General features: G+C 49.2%; 1 pseudogene across 1 annotated transcript in view; it reads right to left on the bottom strand.

Moving 5' to 3' along the window:
* LOC144371895 (acyl-coenzyme A oxidase-like protein) overlaps nucleotides 1-18,300 on the bottom strand; it is a 275,541-nt pseudogene that overhangs the window by 183,584 nt on the left and 73,657 nt on the right. Inside the window, exon 9 of the transcript XR_013431978.1 lies at nucleotides 11,847-11,868. The product of XR_013431978.1 is annotated as an acyl-coenzyme A oxidase-like protein (transcript). The remainder of the gene's footprint in view (nucleotides 1-11,846; nucleotides 11,869-18,300) is intronic.

The following is an 18,300-nucleotide window of genomic DNA, read 5'->3' as shown; positions in this document are numbered from 1 at the left end:
AACCTTGGCCTTGCAGTCAGCACAGCATCTCCACGTCTTGTGCAAACTACCCTTGACTCCTCAGCAGGCCTGGGGTTACTCACAGCAGGCCAGGCTTCTGCCAAGACCTTGTGCTTGTCTTCTAGATGTTTCTAGAAAGATCTATAGCTTTTGTCCTTGTTTTTATGTTAGTTTGGTAAGAAATCACCCTTCTAAGGGATCTGCACAAATGGATTGTATCAGGTGGCTCTTATCTGAATGCTACAGACTTAGCTGAAGACAGACAGAACTCCACACTTTGGAGGTAACCACGAGGTTGATGCAGCTCAGACACACAGGGTTTCCTTTTCCTCTGGACACAGGCTGCCTGGGTCACCATAGAGCACGCAGGCTGCCATGTTATCTCGTCCTCATGAGCGGAAGGCACACAATGGGAAATAAATACATAACAGAGAGGAAATGCTTCCTCCTGGTACTTTCTAGTTCAGGGGCTGGCAAACTTTTTTCTGCCAAAGCTAAATGTAAATCTTTCAGGTTTTGAAGGTCAGAGGGGCTCTGTCTCTACAACTCAACTCTGCTCTGTAACTCAGAAGACTGCCACAGACAACAAGGCCTTGCTGTGCCCCCAGGGCCTCTACCCAGCACTGACTGGGGGACATTAGGTGCCACCTGAAGAGGACACCAGGGTTGGGGCAAGGGTGAGAAAAAGGCACTTTGCAGAGACCCTGAAGTCACAGAACAAAGAACTCTCTTGTCTTGGTGATACCTATCAACATAGAGCATGCAAATGTCATGCCCACCCACCCTGCTGTGGGCAGCCCCCTTACCCCCTCTTAGCTCTGTGTCTGCTTCCAATGCCTCCTGTTGCCCCCAAAGAGCCCCACAGGTGGCCTGGGGTGAGGTCTGTCTCTTGCAGTCTTTTTACCTGAGGCAAGCAGTTCTCTGCTCATGTGAGCATCCTCCACCCCTCCTGCTCTGACATGGGGTTATGTCCCCCAGCCTGACAGCCTCTCCCCCAGCAGCTCAGTGCTCCAAGCATCAGGCCCTGCACCGAGCCTGGTCAGGGCATGCACAGGCCCTAGGAATGGTTAGTACCACATGGAGGGTGCCAGCACCACAGAGCCACCTCATGCCCTGTCCTCAGTCTCAACTTTAGATAAGAGAAGGCTGCATGACCTTCCTCAATGACATCCCCAAACTTGGGGTGACCCAGTCATTTCTCTAGAGGATGTCCCTGTGCATACAACTGACCTGTTGGACAGATGTGGGATTTGAGCAGCTCACACTGGGAGGTCTGCACCCCTCCCACTCTACATGGAAGGAGGCCAATTCTCTTCTTGCCATGGCAGGAGCCAGGGCCACCAGAAGGCTAAGCAGAGGAGTTCACCACTCCTCTGACACTACCTTATCCGTGCTGGAGACAGACAGGGGTGGAGGTTGAAGGGGTGCCTGGTCAAAACCTGGCCCCTCACTCACCCACCAGCCATCCACTTATAGATCCTAAAAAGAGACAAGGATAAATCTAGTCCCTCTATGGTAGGGTTGTCAAGAGGCATAGATAAGATGGTGCTTGGAGAAGCCTCTAAGGAGAGTCTCACCCCTGCCACCTGGGATTCATGACACCCTGTGCACCTGACCTGCCCCACTGCCTGCCCTGTGCAGAGTGTGATTCTGTGCTGTGGCCACACCTCCTGGTGCTAATGTCCACTGACTCTCTCCTGGGCCTACACTGGACGCCTATCACCCAATGCTGGCCTGCCTCAGTGCTTTCCACCCAGGGGTCCTCCTTGTAACCATGGGCAGGACCCTGGGTGAATGCCACCTCCAGCAACCCCTGGCATGGACAAAACAGTTTCAAGATAAGAGCCTCCCGAGCCTCGCCACCCTGTGTGGGGAAGGCAGGTGGCCTGGGATGGCAAGTGACTGTGCCCTAGGAGCCTGCACACCTGCCCACAGGACTCAGGGAATTTGTGACACATTCCCTTTACATTCACACAAAGGCAGGGCAGAGAGAGCAAACTAGAAATCTGCACAAGTTTTTCCTAGGATAGTGGACACCCTGACACTGTCCCCTGTCCTATGGGGCACTGCTCCCTCCTTTCCTTAGAGATATTTCTGTGGAACTGAGTAAGGGACACGGTGCGATGTGGCAGGGGGCTTCAGATCCACTAACAAGCAGTCTGTCTCCCCACTCCCAGCCCCCAATATCCACAGGCCAACACTTTCCAAAATCCAAGTTAAAAGAATGGGTAAGATAGACACAGATCATTCTGAAAAACTGAAACTCAGAAACCCTGAAGGTAGGTGGGTGGATGGACTGGCACCCAGAGATGCCGAGGAACCGCACTCTGTTGGCCCCTGGCCCCCAGCCTCTCCTCTCCAGACAGGCCCCTGGCTCCAGAGGGAGAGCAGGGCTGGCATTCTGGTTCACTGACAGCCACGGAAGACACTCCCAGGCCACATACTGAAGGCCTCTCCTGATTCCATGCCGTCTTCTCACCTCCCTTCTCTCCCTGCCCTGAGCCTGACTCTCTAGGCCCACTACACTCCCCACCACCCCAGTACACTCCCCACACCACACCTCTGTGCCCTGGATCTGCACCCTTCCCAGCAAGGCCTGCCCCTGCCCTTCTCCACTCGGCAAAGCTCGGCTCATCCTTCAAGGCCAGAAAATGTCCATTCTTTAGTACCTATCCAGAGGGATGTGTTAAATAAACCCACCCCAGGATGCAACATCAGTGGTTCAAAATAAGGCAGAGCTTTATTTAACTATGCAGAATGGTCTCCAAGACATATGGTTCTGTAAAGAAAAAAATTAGTTGTAGGGCAATCTATAGATTATGCTATCATTTATATGCAAAACCCCACATATGCACAAATAAAATCATATATCCCTCTCCATGCACACATACACATAAATGAATTCAACACATCTGGAAAGACCCACAGCGCTGACCTCTGGGAAGGTCAGGTGGGGTGAAGGAGAACTTGGGATTTAGAATAGAATATATTCCTTGTATCACTTATATATTAAAAAATAAAATTTAAAAAACCAGACATAACCACCTTGAAAATATCAGCCCTGCTCATCTCTTCAGTGTCTCTCGGGCTGGCTGCCTCTCATGGGGCTCAAAATAGAGGATGAGTCATGGTCCTCTGAAACAGCCTTTCTTTCACCAAGTTGAGACACACTTAGTTTCAGAATGTGAAATCAGGCCACAGTTCAATGGTTGAGAAATGCAAAGTTAAAGTAAAAAAGAAAGGGTTCGAGAGGGGCATCTGAGGACACAAGCCTTGGGGAGAGTTCCAGCCCGACCCTCCTCCTGCACACACAGCCATGTGCTCCCCTCCAAGCCCCACTGGCCTGGTGGCAGGGACCCCAAACTCACCCCTTCCCTTCCCTCAGCGTTTACAACTGGAGACACACAATTCTATTTTGGTAACAGGAAACTTGGGCTTTGGAAACAGATTCCTGTCTTTCCAGTTTGTTTTGATGTTCACAGCCCCAGAAATTCTCCTGAAGGCCCTAAGTTTTAAGTCCTTTCAGAAGCTCAGAAATGCAGAAAACGGCACCAAAGAGAAATATGTAAGAAATCAAGCCATCTGTTCACCAAACAGGAAGGCAGCTGCCTGCCCGGCCACTTTGCCTGCCCCCCGGGGTCCCCATCTGCACACACCCCATCCCCTCACAGGAAACCCTGAGCCAACAGGTGCCTGATGGGAGTGAGATGCATTGGCCACCAGGCTCTGACGAGACGCCAGCCTGGGAACCTGGACACAAGGTGGCTCAGGACGGACCTGGCAGTCCTCCCCGCCCCAGAGCTCTGGGTGGGTGTCTGGCTGGCTCTGCAGGCACAGGGGCAGGGGTCAGACTGCGTTGCAGTTGGTGGGACCTGGTGAGCTCTAGAGAGGCTGAACGTGGGGACGGATGCTGGCAGAGCCAGTCTCAGCTAAAGTGAGCCAGCTACTCTGTGCAGGTAAGAGAGCCTTGGGGTCTCTTAGTTGAAGGGCACTTCTAAAGATCCTGAAAGTCACCAAGCCTAGAAAAGATTGGCCTCCTAAGGACGTTTCTAGAGAGAATGTCCTGGTGGGTGGATCCCTGGGCAGTTGAGTGTCTTGCCGTAGAGGAAGGAATGGGTTTGGATTCCCATGAGCTTGGTGAAACCTGGGTCTTGAGAGGTGGAGATGTTCTGTGCTTAGTGCTGGGGCTGCCTCTTCCTCCTCCTCCTCCTCGGGGACCCTGGAAACCTTTACTGAGGGTCTCCATCTCACCAGACCCACCCCATATGCCCAATGGAAATCATCCAACAGGAAATGCTCCCCTTCCCACTGGACATGGTGAAAAAATGCTCTGAGAAAATACAGATTTGACCACAGTCAGCAGAGCGGTCACTGACAGGAGCTAGGAAGGAGACTGGGGATCTCCAGGCACTTGATCATCAATGATTTGGGGTGTTAGGTCAACGGGTTTCCTCAGGGGCTTATCCAAATGAAAGCATCACTTCTCTGTTCCAGTGAATGGAGTTAAGTAGCTTCGACTTGTCCCTGCGCCACAGTGGGAAAGGCAGAAAAGGGAAGAATAGCAGAAACTGGAAATAACTGGCCTTGGTGCACCCACAAGTCATACCATCGGCAAGCCCAGGGCAGTACAGGCCAGTGCCTGAGTTTTCTCTGATATCTACTCCAGGGTCACAGCTGCCTTGTTCTTACAGATTGTTCCTCACAGCCAGATGGAAGGCACAGAAACAGGCTCACCACAGAGACCACACAGATTCTGAGTGGGAGCACTGGAGGCCATACCCCAGGTCACAGCCGAGTGCAGCCCAGGCTTAAGGAATGGAACGAGTCCATCTACATCTGGAACCAGGGACTCGGAGTTCTGGTTTAACTTTGGAATGTCCCCCAAAGTCCATGTGTAGAGACTTGTTCAGAGGTCCCTAATACAGCATGTTCAGAGGTCCCTAATACAGCATGTTCAGAGGTCCCTAATACAGCATGTTCAGAGGTCTCTAATACAGCATGTTCAGAGGTCCCTAATACAGGAGTGTTCAGGGGCCCCTAATACAGCATGTTCAGAGGTCCCTAATACAGCATGTTCAGGGGTTCCTAATACAGCATGTTCAGGGGTCCCTAATACAGCATGTTCAGAGGTCCCTAATACAGCATGTTCAGGGGTCCCTAATACAGCATGTTCAGAGGTCCCTAATACAGGAGTGTTCAGGGGCCCCTAATACTGCATGTTCAGAGGTCCCTAATACAGCATGTTCAGAGGTCTCTAATACAGGAGTGTTCAGGGGCCCCTAATACAGCATGTTCAGGGGCCCCTAATACAGTGGTGTTCAAAGGTGGCTTTTGGAAAGTAATTGGATCACGAGGCTCTGACCTTACCAGTGGGTTAATCCACTTGATGGATTAATAATGTGAATGGACTCAGGAGGTGGGGGGAAGGCAGGAGGAGGGCCTAGTTGAAGGGAGGGGCTCCTTGGGAATGCACCGTTGGGGACTGTATCTTGCTTCCAGCCTCCTCCCCTCTGTGACATCCACTCCTAGTCCTTCTTCTCTTTCTCTTCCTGCCCCTCTCCTTCCCAGCAGCCAGGAGCTGAGCAGCTTCACTCCCCCCCTCCCAGCATGATGTTCTGCCTCCACTCAGACCAGAGCAACCCAAGTCAGACAACCATGAAATAAGGCCTCGGAACCACGAGCCCAAATAACCCTTCCCTCCTTTAAGTTGCCTTTGTCAGGTTTTTTCACAGCAAAGGAAACCTGACTAACTCACTCGGGTTGAGGAACTGCCCTGCCAACAACTAGCTGGGAGACTCACAGGGAAATCTCCTAATATTGAGGGCTTCTAATTATATTTTTCTTCTATTTACCACTTTTTCTTTTGGAGAGGAAAGTATAATTTATTTTATTTTAAGTTTTTTCCTGATTTGTTATACACGACAGCAGAATGCAATTCATCTCATATTACACATACAGAGCACCATTTTTCAAGACACTGATTGTACACAGAGTATTTTCACACCATTCGTGTCTTATACGTGCACTTAGGGTAATGATGTCCAACTCATTCCACCATCATTCCTACCCCCTTGTCCCCTCATTTCCCCTCTCTCCCCTTTGCCCTATCTAAAGTTCCTCCATTTCCCCCACACTCCCCTACAATGGCCATTATGTGTCAGCATCCTCATATCAAAGAAAATATTCGGCCTTTGGTTTTTGGGGATTGGCTGACTTCACTTAGCATTATATTCTCTAACTTCATCCATTTACCTGCAAATGCCATGATTTTATTCTCTTTTAATGCTGAGTAATGTTCCATTGCATATATGTATATATATACCAAAGTTTCCCTATCCATTCATCTACTGAAGGGCATTGAGATTGGTTCCATAATTTAGCTATTGTGAATTGTGCTGCTGTAAACATTGATATGCTGTGTCCCTGTAGTATGCTATTTTTAAGTCCTTTGGGTACACACTTAGGAGACTGATAGCTGGGTCAAGTGGTTATTCCCTTCCCAGTTTTCCAAGGCATCTCCATTCTGCTTTCCAGATTGGCTGCACCAATTCGCAGTCCCACCAGTAATGTATGAGGGTGCCTTTTCCCCCACATCCTTGCCAACACTTATTGTTGTTTGTATTTTTAATATCTGTAAGCTTCTGATAATGTTTCTTTTTTCTGAATACAAAAACTATATACATTCATTGAAGAAAATTAGAAAAAGCTGGAAAAAATAAAAGAGTAAAATAATCACAGTTAATTTCATTACTGAAAAGCAAGCACTGTTATATTCTGGCAAATTTCCTCCCAGGATTATTCAAGGCATATTGCTTTTACATTCTGGAAAATAGTTGTAATGTGCTGCAAACACAAACACAATTTTGTGTCAAATTAAAAAAAAAACAAACAAACCTCAACACTATATCATGAGCATTTTTTCCATGTTATTACAAACCCTGCCTGAACAATACTTTCATGGCCATATAATATTCCATTGTAGGAACACATCATAATTTAGTGATCATATTGTTGTTTCCAATTTTGTATGTCATGAATAATACAGAGAAACACCTTTGCTCCAATATGTTTTATGCAATCTTGGGCTATTTTTTTAGGGTAGATTCTAATAGTCTTGTTTTGTATTTATATTTCAGTTTCTCTAAGAGAATCATAATAAATCAGATTTGCAAACTCAAATGCCCACTTGGATTAGGAAGGGAAATGAGGACAGTGGGCTAGGTGTAAGAAAACGTCAAAAACTAAAGAAAGCTGTGTGACCCTGTTGAAGTGCACCTGCTGGTGGCTGCCCTATGCCACAGAGCCAGGGTGCTGCTGGACTGCCCAGTTTTCCAAAGAAGCTAGAAACCCAGGCTTTCTACTAATGTATAAAAGTTGGCAAAAGGAGGTCCTCCTGCCCTTCCAGGCTGGCCACAGCCCATTCATAGGGGGCTCTTCCTTCCTGGCCACAAGGATGGCCCTCACCATGGTGCTAGGGTGGGGCTACAAGAGGAGTCCAGGGGATGACTCAGTGAGACCAAAACAGGATTTCACAGTTTGCATCAGTTCCAAAATTCTGCTAATCCTTCTTTCTCTGGACTTTTGCTCAAATACATGAACGACATCTCTGTGGGTCTCTACTCCCAGCTCCTGCCTGGAAGGTAGCTCATTACACACACCCATTTTATAAGCAGGACCAAAGGCACCCCTGTCGCTCTCCTTCCTGGTAAAGCTGGTCCACTAATCTCTCCAGAAATTAGGTAAAATTCTCATTCAAACCCCAGGGCTCCAGGTGCCACTGTGCAGGGATGCACCTGCTTCCCATTACTGCGTGTGGCTGAGACCTCTGGGCTGCTTGGGGCTTGACTGTGGGGACGAGGAAGGACCCCATGCATTGGCAGCCAGTGTGTGTGGATTCGGGAGGCCTCGCAGTGGCTAATGGGCACCAACACTGCTCTGACAGCAGTCACAGAAGTGGCCCCAGGATGGAAAGAGAAAAAAAAAGAGCCAGAGCGTGCAAATCCCCTTCACAAAGCTCACGGAGGTTTCTTTTATATAGCCCCTGCCATCTGTCATCGCAAGATTCACAACAGCTCCCCCGTCTCGCCACACGGACATTTCTGCGGGGGTCATCGGAGTGGTTCAGGGACCCTGACAGCAAAACAATGCTCAGCAAGGTGAAGGCCGGCGAGAAAATCCTGCTAAACAAACACTAGGGGTCAACGGCACAGAGAGCAAGACCCACTGAGACCCGCTAATTGGAAATAATTCCAAGTTTTTCAGACATTACGTAGTGACAATAAGGTGCAAACACCGGATTAGTGACCTCCAAAGACAGAGAGCTTTTGTTCCATCTTTGTAACAGCAGAATTTAACCCTGTGTTTTGAAATTCCCATCAACCACTCTGTGTGAATTTAAAAGTTGGACATTTAATCATGTAGCCAGGGTTAGACTCTGAGTTTCTCCGTTCCAGGTCAAGAAGCAAAATGTATGTGGGGGAGACAAGGGGAGAGTGGGACAAATACAGCCCTAAAATCAGCCAGAGAGCCCTTCTCCCTGTGGTCCCTCCCAGAGCTCAGCAAACCCAATGACACCTCCACTCTGCCCAGCGGGGGCAGCCACTTGCTTTGGGGATTTTGTGATGTTTGTTTTGAAGTCAGTCTTGTCGAGCCTCATTTGGCAAGGTTTTATTTTGGTTTGGGTTTTGTACTTTGAATATGCCAGGGAAATCTCAGGGAGCCCCATCCACAACCAAAAAAAGAAAGTAAAAGTCTTCTGGAAATGCCTGATACAGCTGGAACCTGGTTTGGTTGGGAGCAGGAACATCTGGAGAAATCAATACTGAAAACATAGTTTAACCAAACAAAACTTGGCATCCCTCCAGGAAGCCCTGGTGAGAGTCATTGTCCACTTTGAATCAGTAGTTACTCCCACTTCCTGTGGGAGGCTCCTGGAGGACACAGAACTCTGTGGACCCAGGAGGACACTTCAACGAACCCTCTCCATCTGTGATCCCCAAGATGCCGCTTTCTGGATGCTCCTTCGCGGGGTCTCTGTGAAGTGTTCGACATGCGCAGAAGCACCCAAACGTGACCCCAAATCCGTGTCTGTCTCTCCAAAGCTCATGATCCCTGCCCTGCAGAGCAGGCTGGCACCCTGGCCATAAAGGAGCGTCCTGGGCACCCCAGCACTCCATCTTCTACACCAAGATCATCAGAGTGAGTGAAGTAACACTGATTCTCTCCAAAGGACCTGTGAGCACACTGGGGACCGTGAACTGCGTGTCTCAGCCCAGGCTGTTCTCACTCTGGAAAGATCCAAGTGGCAAAGTGATGCCCAGAAGCCCTGGCTCCTTCCTGCAGCTGAGCACCCAGAGATCTCTCTTAGGTCTCCACACAGGACAGCAAAATGGCTGTTCAGGTGGTAAACCCCTGACATCCCCAACCTCCTCCCCCAACACACACCCCAGCAGAAAGCTTCTTTCCTGGCTGTAAGAACAGAGCACAAAACTATAGTTGCAAAATCACAACTAGGAAGTAGAAAGAGGCAGACAGGGTTGGAGAAGGCAGGCTGGGTGAACTGGCTGATGTCCCCTGGCCTCTCTGAAGCTGAGGAAGGGCATGGGACTGACTCTCAAGGATTCCAGGCTTCGATGAGACTGAGAGGTACCTGGGAAGTCCTAGCAGGAACTCACAGGCCAGGAACCTCAAGGCCTGTGCCAAAATGCAAGGTGAACATCACACACCCCATAGTCCCGATGCCCCTGTACTTAGTGGGCTCAGACCCTCAGCAAGTTAGACTCATATCACCATCCCACCCCCTGATGGCAGGGGGCCCTAAAGCAAAATAGCACACGTCGGACACGGAATCAGTTTCCACCACTGGCAAGATCTTTGTACACAGCAGCAGTCAACAGCAGCTGCGATCCCTCCGCCCTGCGCCCAGTTGTCTCTCCTCCCTCCAGGTGTGCTTCTGACCCAGCAAGTCTCTCCTTCACGGTGTCCTGATGAATAGATCGTCTGTGTTTTCTTTGCCTTCTTCTTAATGGCCTGGACTATCCTCCAGCAACCCAGCTGTGCATGTCAGATAAAATGTATTGGGGTCAAATGGATTCTCACATCGCGCTGAAACGCAGCACGTAACAAAGGACCCCTGGCCACAAGATAAGCATTCCAGAAAGCTACCCGAAGGCTCTGCGAACTGCCACGCCAGCCGCCGGCTACCCAAACGTGGAGCCCACCGGCATCAGTCTACACAATTACTCCATTCTCTCTCTCCCCCTCCTCTTTAGCTTTTTCAAATATAGTTATGCAAAAGACTTCTGTTTTTAAACTCCCTGTAAAAACACAAACATTTGACAAAGCCCACGCAGATAAAATCAGCCCGGGTTGAACGTGTCCTGAACACAGAGCTCTTTGCATCGTGACCTTTCATTGTCAAGTAGAAATGGAGAAGCTGACACTTAGAGAAATGGTGAGATTTTTTTTTTATGTTGGAAACAAAGGTGTCACACTGCATGAAGCAGGCACACTCTCTTCAAAGGAAGAGATGTTTAAAAACTGGGGGGAAAGAAGGAGGCACACTTCCTGTTTGAGATGGATGGAGGAAGAGGAGTCGTTCAAATGTGCAATGCAACAGGTGGGCTTAAGAAACTCAGAAAAGGGTGCGTGGAAACAAACCCTGACTGCCACCGTGATATTTTAAAGAAACAACATTTGTATTTTGTTCCATCACTGAATGAAATCAGCCAAAGCCATAGGGAAAGTACATATGTTTGCACGGAGCCCCAGTTGACTCATTATCTCTGACTTTCTGTTCTGGTTAAAAACATCTCTCTCTTGAGCCTGCAAGCGTTCAGACCCTCACAGCTGAGGACAGATGTGGCTAGCAACGCCTTGCAAAACCAATGCCAGGAAGTGGACTGCCACCACAGGCTCGCACACCTACAGGTGACATCACCGGTTCTACCTCACCCAGAAATCTATTAACACAGAGAAACAGGTGTCACCAACCAAAAGCTACTCTTAGAAAGCATTCGCCTCCCCAGCCTGAGGTTGCAAGTGGCAAACTCCATGCTGAACTTGCACCTGCCTTCCATGTCTGGTCAGGGGCTCAGGAGGATCCTGTGCTCCCCACTTCAATGTCTCAGGACACCTGTTCCCCACAACCCCAGGGCTCCAGATGCAGCCAGAACAAAGGCTTTGGAGAAACGTCCGAATACTGCCTTTTCCTGCCATTCAAGGAATTTTGTCTTTTCTCTTGTAGCAAAAAAGTAGTTAATACCAGTCCAGGCTTCCCTAATTTCTTGCCTCTGAAACAGCTTTCTTGGGGGGTCAGTGACCAGGTATTTAAGAAGCATTTGACATGTGTAAAGAGCACACTCAGGAACGATGCGTGCCTGGAATGTGCTTCACAACACTCCAGCAGGAGAGGACGAGGAGGAGAGAGATGAATGGACACTGTCAAAATGTTGATAATTGCAGACACTGGGAGAAAAGTCATTGGAAATCCACTTTGTTATATTTTATTTGTTGGAAATATTCCATTAAAAAAAATCTTTTTAAACATGTAGCAACATTTCCAGTCATTCACACTCCCCCTCCCTTCCTTCTTTGCAACAGAACCCCAGCATGATTCACGTAATCCACCCTCCTCCACAGATCTACCGGGCTTCACTCACCCAATTAGGATTCCAATTCCCCTCACCAGTTATGGCCTTAAAAATGCCCAGCCGGTTTTCTCTGGACAATGAGAAATGGGGAAATCTCTTGAAGAGTTCCTAAAACTACAGTTTCCATACTGATAAAAAGTAACAAAGTAGCATATAGGAAAAGATGGATCTACCTCTTCCACTAAGCCTTATTACACCTGCATGTGATAGAAAGACCCTCAACGGCCATTTTGTGACCACGAGGGAGTCAGCCAGACAAGACTGACAGGCTGAGAGGGCTGCAATTTGCAAAGAGGAAAGATCAAAGCAAGTCTGGTTGCTGAGGATGTCCCTGAGTCCCCAAATGACCACTCTGCACTGCCTCACTTCAGGAATCGGTAAGTGAGAAAACAGTTCTCCTGCTGCTTACAAGAGCCAGCCGGGGCTTCCTGCTAGAACTCAAGGCCTCCCACCTAATGCCAAATGACCCCTGGACAAAGGGAGGAGAGAGTGGAGAGCCCTGAGGCTCAGGTGTCACTAGGTGCTCTTTGCTGCATCATCAGAGTCCTGATGAGGGCAGCTGTAAAGTCTGCCGAGTCCTTTGGGTTGAGATGTCCATCCTGTGTTCCCTTAGAACCAGGGTCTTGTCTTTTATCCCACAGCACATACTTGATACCTTGCTGAGTTGGCAAGCCATCTGGTACAGCCTGTGTCTTCTCTTGTAAAGCTGCTCTTTGGCAGGCTAAGAGCATCTTCTCCAGTGGTCTTGTGTGCATGGCTATGCCGGGTGAAGGCCGCTGTGACAACGGTGGGCTGTGGCAAGGTCTTCACTGGGCAGCTGTGTGCCCGGGATGATTCCTCCACGCCCTTGTCTCCAACATAGTCCGCCCTCCTCGTGGGCCCGTGGCAGTGAAACCAGGACGGCTCCTAGAGAGAACACTCAGTGCCCCACATGTGCTGGCTCTCTTTTCACATCAAGACTTGCTTCAAGGTCAGGGCAGCCGGTGGTGAGGGGAAGAATCACTTTCTTTTTCCATTGCTTTCAGATTTTTTTTTCTTTTTTTAAATAACAAGTATAAAAGAAAAAAGCAGATGCTCCTTTGTGAGGAATTTTCTCTCCAACACCTAGTATTTCCTTTTTCCCTAACTTCTTTCATAACAGAAGATATATGATTAAAAACATATTCTAGAAGGTTTCCTTTCAGGAAAAACAGATTCCTTGGGGTCAATTAACTCCACTGGAAGTGAGTGTCCTGGAGCAGAGGTTGGTGACTTTCTCACCTGAACCCTGACTCCTGGCCATGGGAGTGGCAGATCCCAGGGAGCAGGCTGAGCAGGGACATACCTGACCTCTGACTCCTATTGACCCATACCTGAAGGTCAGGGACCACAGAGAGGGAAACAGAGGCTCAGAAACCCAGGGTCCCTCTGAGATCACTTGAGGAGGGGCCACACTTTCCTGAGACTGAGCAGGGGCTTTACAGACTTAGCCAGGTGGTCAGCCTCTGTGGTCTCTACCCCTCAACCCGCACTGTGCATCGCCTCACCACCCTTCAGTAGCTACTCAGTTGTTGCTTACAATACCACATTTCAGAGTAAACGTCTATGGACATCACCTACCCTCCCGGCTCGGGTGCTCTACGGACATCACTTAATGGCCTTGCTGCTTGCCAACAAATAAGCACAAGAGGGTCAAGGTCAAAGGCCTGAGTTCAAATCCCACCTGGGTCATGTGTACCTTGATGGAGAGGTGTTAGGGCTCTGCCTGGTGGAAAACAAGGAGCTAACGACAGAAGTGGGGTCTGGAATGTGTACTCTTAAAAGGAAAACTTTAGACAAATTAAATTTAGCCAACTTCATTTCAGTAAAGAAAAAAATTCATGATAACTCTGCACCTCGAATCTTTCAGAACACTCAGTGCCCCACATGCGCTTTACACCCAGGGAAGAAGTGACCTACAGGAACACCCTGATTGATTGTTGTCAGCATTTGCCTTATATGATGGTACCTGGGCAGCTCTCAGCCCCTGATTGGCTGGAGGTTTGGCCGCTGTGATTGGTTGAGACTCAGCTACTTGTTTGGCGAGTTTGCTTCCAGTTAGGTTACAGTCTGCTTACGCATCGAGTTAGGTTAAGTACGCTGTCCACAGAGAAACGCTAAGCAAACCTAAGCTAGGTATGGAGGTGGTTTTAGGCTAAACGTTATTCAGGTTAACAGTACCAACGATACTTCTACCCAGTGTCTGTCTGCCAACTCCTCTTCCTCATCCAGAAGTTGCTCCAGCCCATACCGTGGAGTCCCTCATGGCTGAGGTACCCTCCCCATACAAGCACCCCCCAGCCTTAGAATATTGGGTGCCACCTTCATCAGGGCCACTGAGGCGGGCGTGATATGTTTTGCCTTCCTCAATGAGTTCTCAGCGAGTACGGGTTGAATGAACAAATTGATCTATAGTCAATTTAGCCAATTCAAAATCTCAATTGAATTTTTCTTTAAATATTTTTCCAGGATTGCATTTCTTTCTCCTTTTAAGATTGAAAAGAGGAAAGGGAGAATGGAAATAGGAGTCAAGGTGAAATAACCAATGACCTTCCAGCTCCGTTGCAGCTAGTGGCTGATTAACAGGGCAGGACTTTCCTGTGAGCCTCCAATGAAAGCCAAACAGGGAGATTGGAGGGCTGGCTCCAGAGGGCGGGCTGTCCTCTTGCCAGTTTATATCTCTGTATCATTGCACGAGCAACCATAAAGGTATTCTGGGGGAGCTTTCATTTGGGAGGGGCTACCCCTCCCCATCCATTCGAATGATTAATCAAACAGGTTTGATTCCTGTTTATACCCATGAAACACCACCAGCACCATCCCCTCCCCCCGAGCCAACAAATAGAACAAAAAAACATTTTTAGGGAATACTGAAAAATATTTTATCAACACAAAAACCAACACAGCATGTGAGCTTCTAAATAAAAGGTTTGATTGGGTCTATGCTGACTGAGCACATTGTGTGTGTGTGCTGCCAAGCCCCAAAGATCAAAAGAGGAGTAAACACTGTGCTGACCCCGGGAGCTCTCAGTCCAGCCGTGTGCCCCCCCGCCCCCAGGCACTATTTGCTGTGGGCTGGATGGCTGGTGCTCTAAGTGGCTGTCCCACGCATTGCAGGACACTGACTATCCTTGACCTACTCACTAGATAGATGCCAATAGTAATGTGCTTCCAGTCAGGACAACAAATATATCACCAGATGTCCCTTAGAGACAGAATGACCCCGACACAAAACCACTGGCCTAGGAGGAAGGAACATAAATACCAAGAGGAGGCACCGTTGCAGGAGACCCAGCACACTGGATGTAGTGAGCACCCGGGGACACAGGGCGTGGGCGGGAACAGAGCAGGGAGTGCCTCTCTGGGTGGCCCTGGAGGCTCTACCAACCTCAACAGGAAGCAAAACCTAAGTGATAAGCCACCTCAGGGAATATGAAAAGAGCTGTCTCAGCACAGTTCCGCATTGGGCTCACTGCAGGTGACGCAGAGGCTGCCCCTTCAGAGATGCCCTGCACCCCCACAGGCTCCGCCCTGTGTGTCATGTAAAGGCTGTAGCATGTTCTTGATCAGCAGGACCTTGGAGCCACATGTGAGACCAAGTGGATTTCATACAGCAAGTTGCCAACAAGTAAGGCATGTAGTGACTGGAAGGAGGCAAATCTAGAACTTTCTGTGGCTAGTTTACCAGAGCCTCCAGTTCCTCCTTGCCAATCTAATTATGCATCACAACTCCAGAGAGGCCCTGCAGGAGGGAGTCCAGATCAGAAGCCAGGTTTACGGCAATGTCATGGACTGTCAGCCTGTGAGCCAGGTCCGCAGCACGTCAGCATCCCTCCAGACAGAAGCTCAAGCAGGTGCTGGATGAACTGGATGAGCTCCCTGCCCGACCAACTGCAGACTCACAGGCTTGCCACCCACTGGGCCCTGCAGTGCAGCCAGCCCAGGGGACCTGGGGAAGGCAGGAGCAGTTGGTTCAAACACCGCTGGAGTCTACCCGGGCTTCCCCCTGCCTGGCCGGGCTGCCCTGACCAGTGCCCTGAACAGAGCTGGCCTGGCCGCCACCCTGACCCTGACAGCATGGCAGCCCCTTTCAGCACGGTAATGAGCCTTGCTGTTGGGCTTCGTCCAGCCTCATCTCCCTCTGCCCTTGGCCACTTGGTCAGCGGCAGTCAACCAAGCGGGAGTCGGGGTAACACCTGCTGCGATCACCCAGCCAGAACGCGGGGCAGCTTTCTCACTGGCAAGAGCTGTGAACAGCTGCACCCCATTCCCCGTCTCTGGGGAGAGGTCAGCAGCGAAGAGTTTTCCAGATGGATGAGATGAGCAGCGCCTCCTGGAATGTGACCTCGGGCACCTGCTCCCGCCCCACAGAAGAACAGAAGCCAAGCCTGTCACGTCCTCCCAGCACCCCCGAGGGCTCAGGGGACCCCAGACTGGAGAGCCGACTCTGGTGGCCCCTTGCATGCTCTTTGCCTGGCAGCCTGTAGGTGAAGGACAAGGTCAAATCTGACCGCCTGGGGCTGCACCGCCCCAGTGAGAGGGCCTCCCTGAAGCCCCATTCCATCTGCAATGTCCACAGCTGACATAAGACGGGACTGCACCTGTGTTTACGTGGAAAGCCAACAGCTTGCCCTTGCTGAAAGTGATAAAGTGGGCAGAAACATGAACTTGAGGCCTCACCCGGGGCCCATGAGACGGGCATCATTCCAGATGCAGAGCCTGCCCCAGACACAGAGGCCCTTGGAAGACAGAACCAGAAGCACGTCCTCAGACAAGGTGGCTGCACCTTGAAAAGTGGAGCTGGGGCTCCTACCTCAGCTCTCCTGGGTTCCAGTTCACTGACGTCATGTCATTACAGCAAATTTGCCCTTTTCGGGTGTCAGAGTTGGATGAGTTTGGGGGAAATGCAGGTAGTACTGTAAGCATCACAATCAAGGCTTCAAATGTCACCCGAAGTCCTCAGGCCATGTCTGGTCAGGCCCTCCACCTGCATCTCTTCTCCTCTGTCATTTTCCCTAATTGTCCTACAAATGGAGTCATGTGGTGTGTGCCCCTCGAAGTCTGGCTTCTCTTAGCCTCGTGCCTTTTATTGCTGGTGGTGTCTGATGATGTGGGTGTACCAGTGGGTCACCTCCCAGTTGAAGGACACTTGGGAGTGTTATCAGTGTGAGGCTGCTATGGACAGAGGTGCAATCAGCGTTTGCATACAGGTTTTTGCGTGGACAAATGTTTTCATTTATCCTGTGGAAGCATTTAGAAGTGTGACTCATATTGTCAGAAACTACCCAAACGTCTTCCCACAGTGGCAGTGCCATTTTGCCTTCCCACTAGCAACAGGTCAGGGTGGCAGTCACTCAACACTTCACATTGTCTGTTGGCTGGTTGTGGTCTGGAGGTGTTTCTTGGTAGGGAGAATATTAGGCTTTAAGCCATTCTAATATACAGTGTGCATAATCACCTTAATTTGCATTTCCTTAATGATTCATAATATTGGAGCATCTCTTCATGTTTTTATTTATGATCCATATATCTTATTTAATGAAGTATCAGCTGAGGCATTTCTGCCCATTTATAAAGTTGGGCTGTCTTGTTTTCCTGGTACGGCTATGAGAGTTATATACATTATGGATACAACTCTTTTATCAGATCTGTATTGTGCAACTATTTTTCCCCAATTTGTGGCTTGTCGTGTCATTGCTTAGCAGTGTTTCTCAAAGAGCAGATGTTTTTAATTTGGATAAAATAACATTTTTACTAACTTTTTCCTTTATACTTGGTGCTTTCTGTGTCTGAAGGAACCTTTGCCTTACCCAAGTTCATCAAGACTCTTTCTTAGGTTTTTTTTCTAGAAGGTTTTCAGTTTTAGGTTTTAAGTTTAGGCCCTGATCCCTGCGTGTCCATTGCTATACAAGTTCTTAAAAACTTGGTAAGGGTCTTACGTACATAAATGTCTCATTGACCTGTATGTCTCTACTTTCCCCAATACAGCACTGAATTGATTACTGTAGCTTTATAGCAGGTCTCGAAAATAGGTCCTGTACATCTAGTTCTTTTCCTTTTCGAGATTGCTTTGGCTGGTCTAGTACTTTTGCCTTGACAAATGTTTTAACTGACTTGTCAATGTCTGCACTAGGATCTAAATTTGAATGGTGTTGAATCTCGAGATCAATTTGATTTGAGCACCTTATTCTTCTAAAAGTAAATGGGTCATTCTTTCAGGAAGATATCATAAAAGAAAGACCTCCTCCACGACCCTCCCAGGCCCACAACATTCACGTAAGTGGCCTTAGCTGCAGCCACGTGCTGATGTGCAGGGGCCTGTGTGGAGCGGGCCCTTCAGTCGGCCTTTCCCCCTGCTGCCTGCAGTAAAGAAGAGGTGGAGTCAGATCTGACTCTGACACCTGACCAAGGGAGAAGAGGGGGTTCCCAATCAATCTTGGGAAAGGAGGTGACATCCCAGGGTCCACAGGAGGGTGAGTGGGAGTTCACTGACGTGGAAGAGAGGAGGGAAGTACATTTTCCAAAGGCAATAGCAAGATCAGGTGGTGGGGACAGGAAGCTTGGTATGAGGTGGGAATGGGGACTCGAATGCCAGGCGAAAGCCCAGGACTCTGACCTCTGGGTGTGGAAG

The sequence above is a fragment of the Ictidomys tridecemlineatus genome, chromosome Y (assembly GCF_052094955.1).
Source record: "Ictidomys tridecemlineatus isolate mIctTri1 chromosome Y, mIctTri1.hap1, whole genome shotgun sequence".
Classification (NCBI taxonomy): Eukaryota; Metazoa; Chordata; class Mammalia; order Rodentia; family Sciuridae; genus Ictidomys; species Ictidomys tridecemlineatus.
Note: the sequence above shows the minus strand (reverse complement) of the source record. Positions and strands in the feature narration are given on the sequence as shown.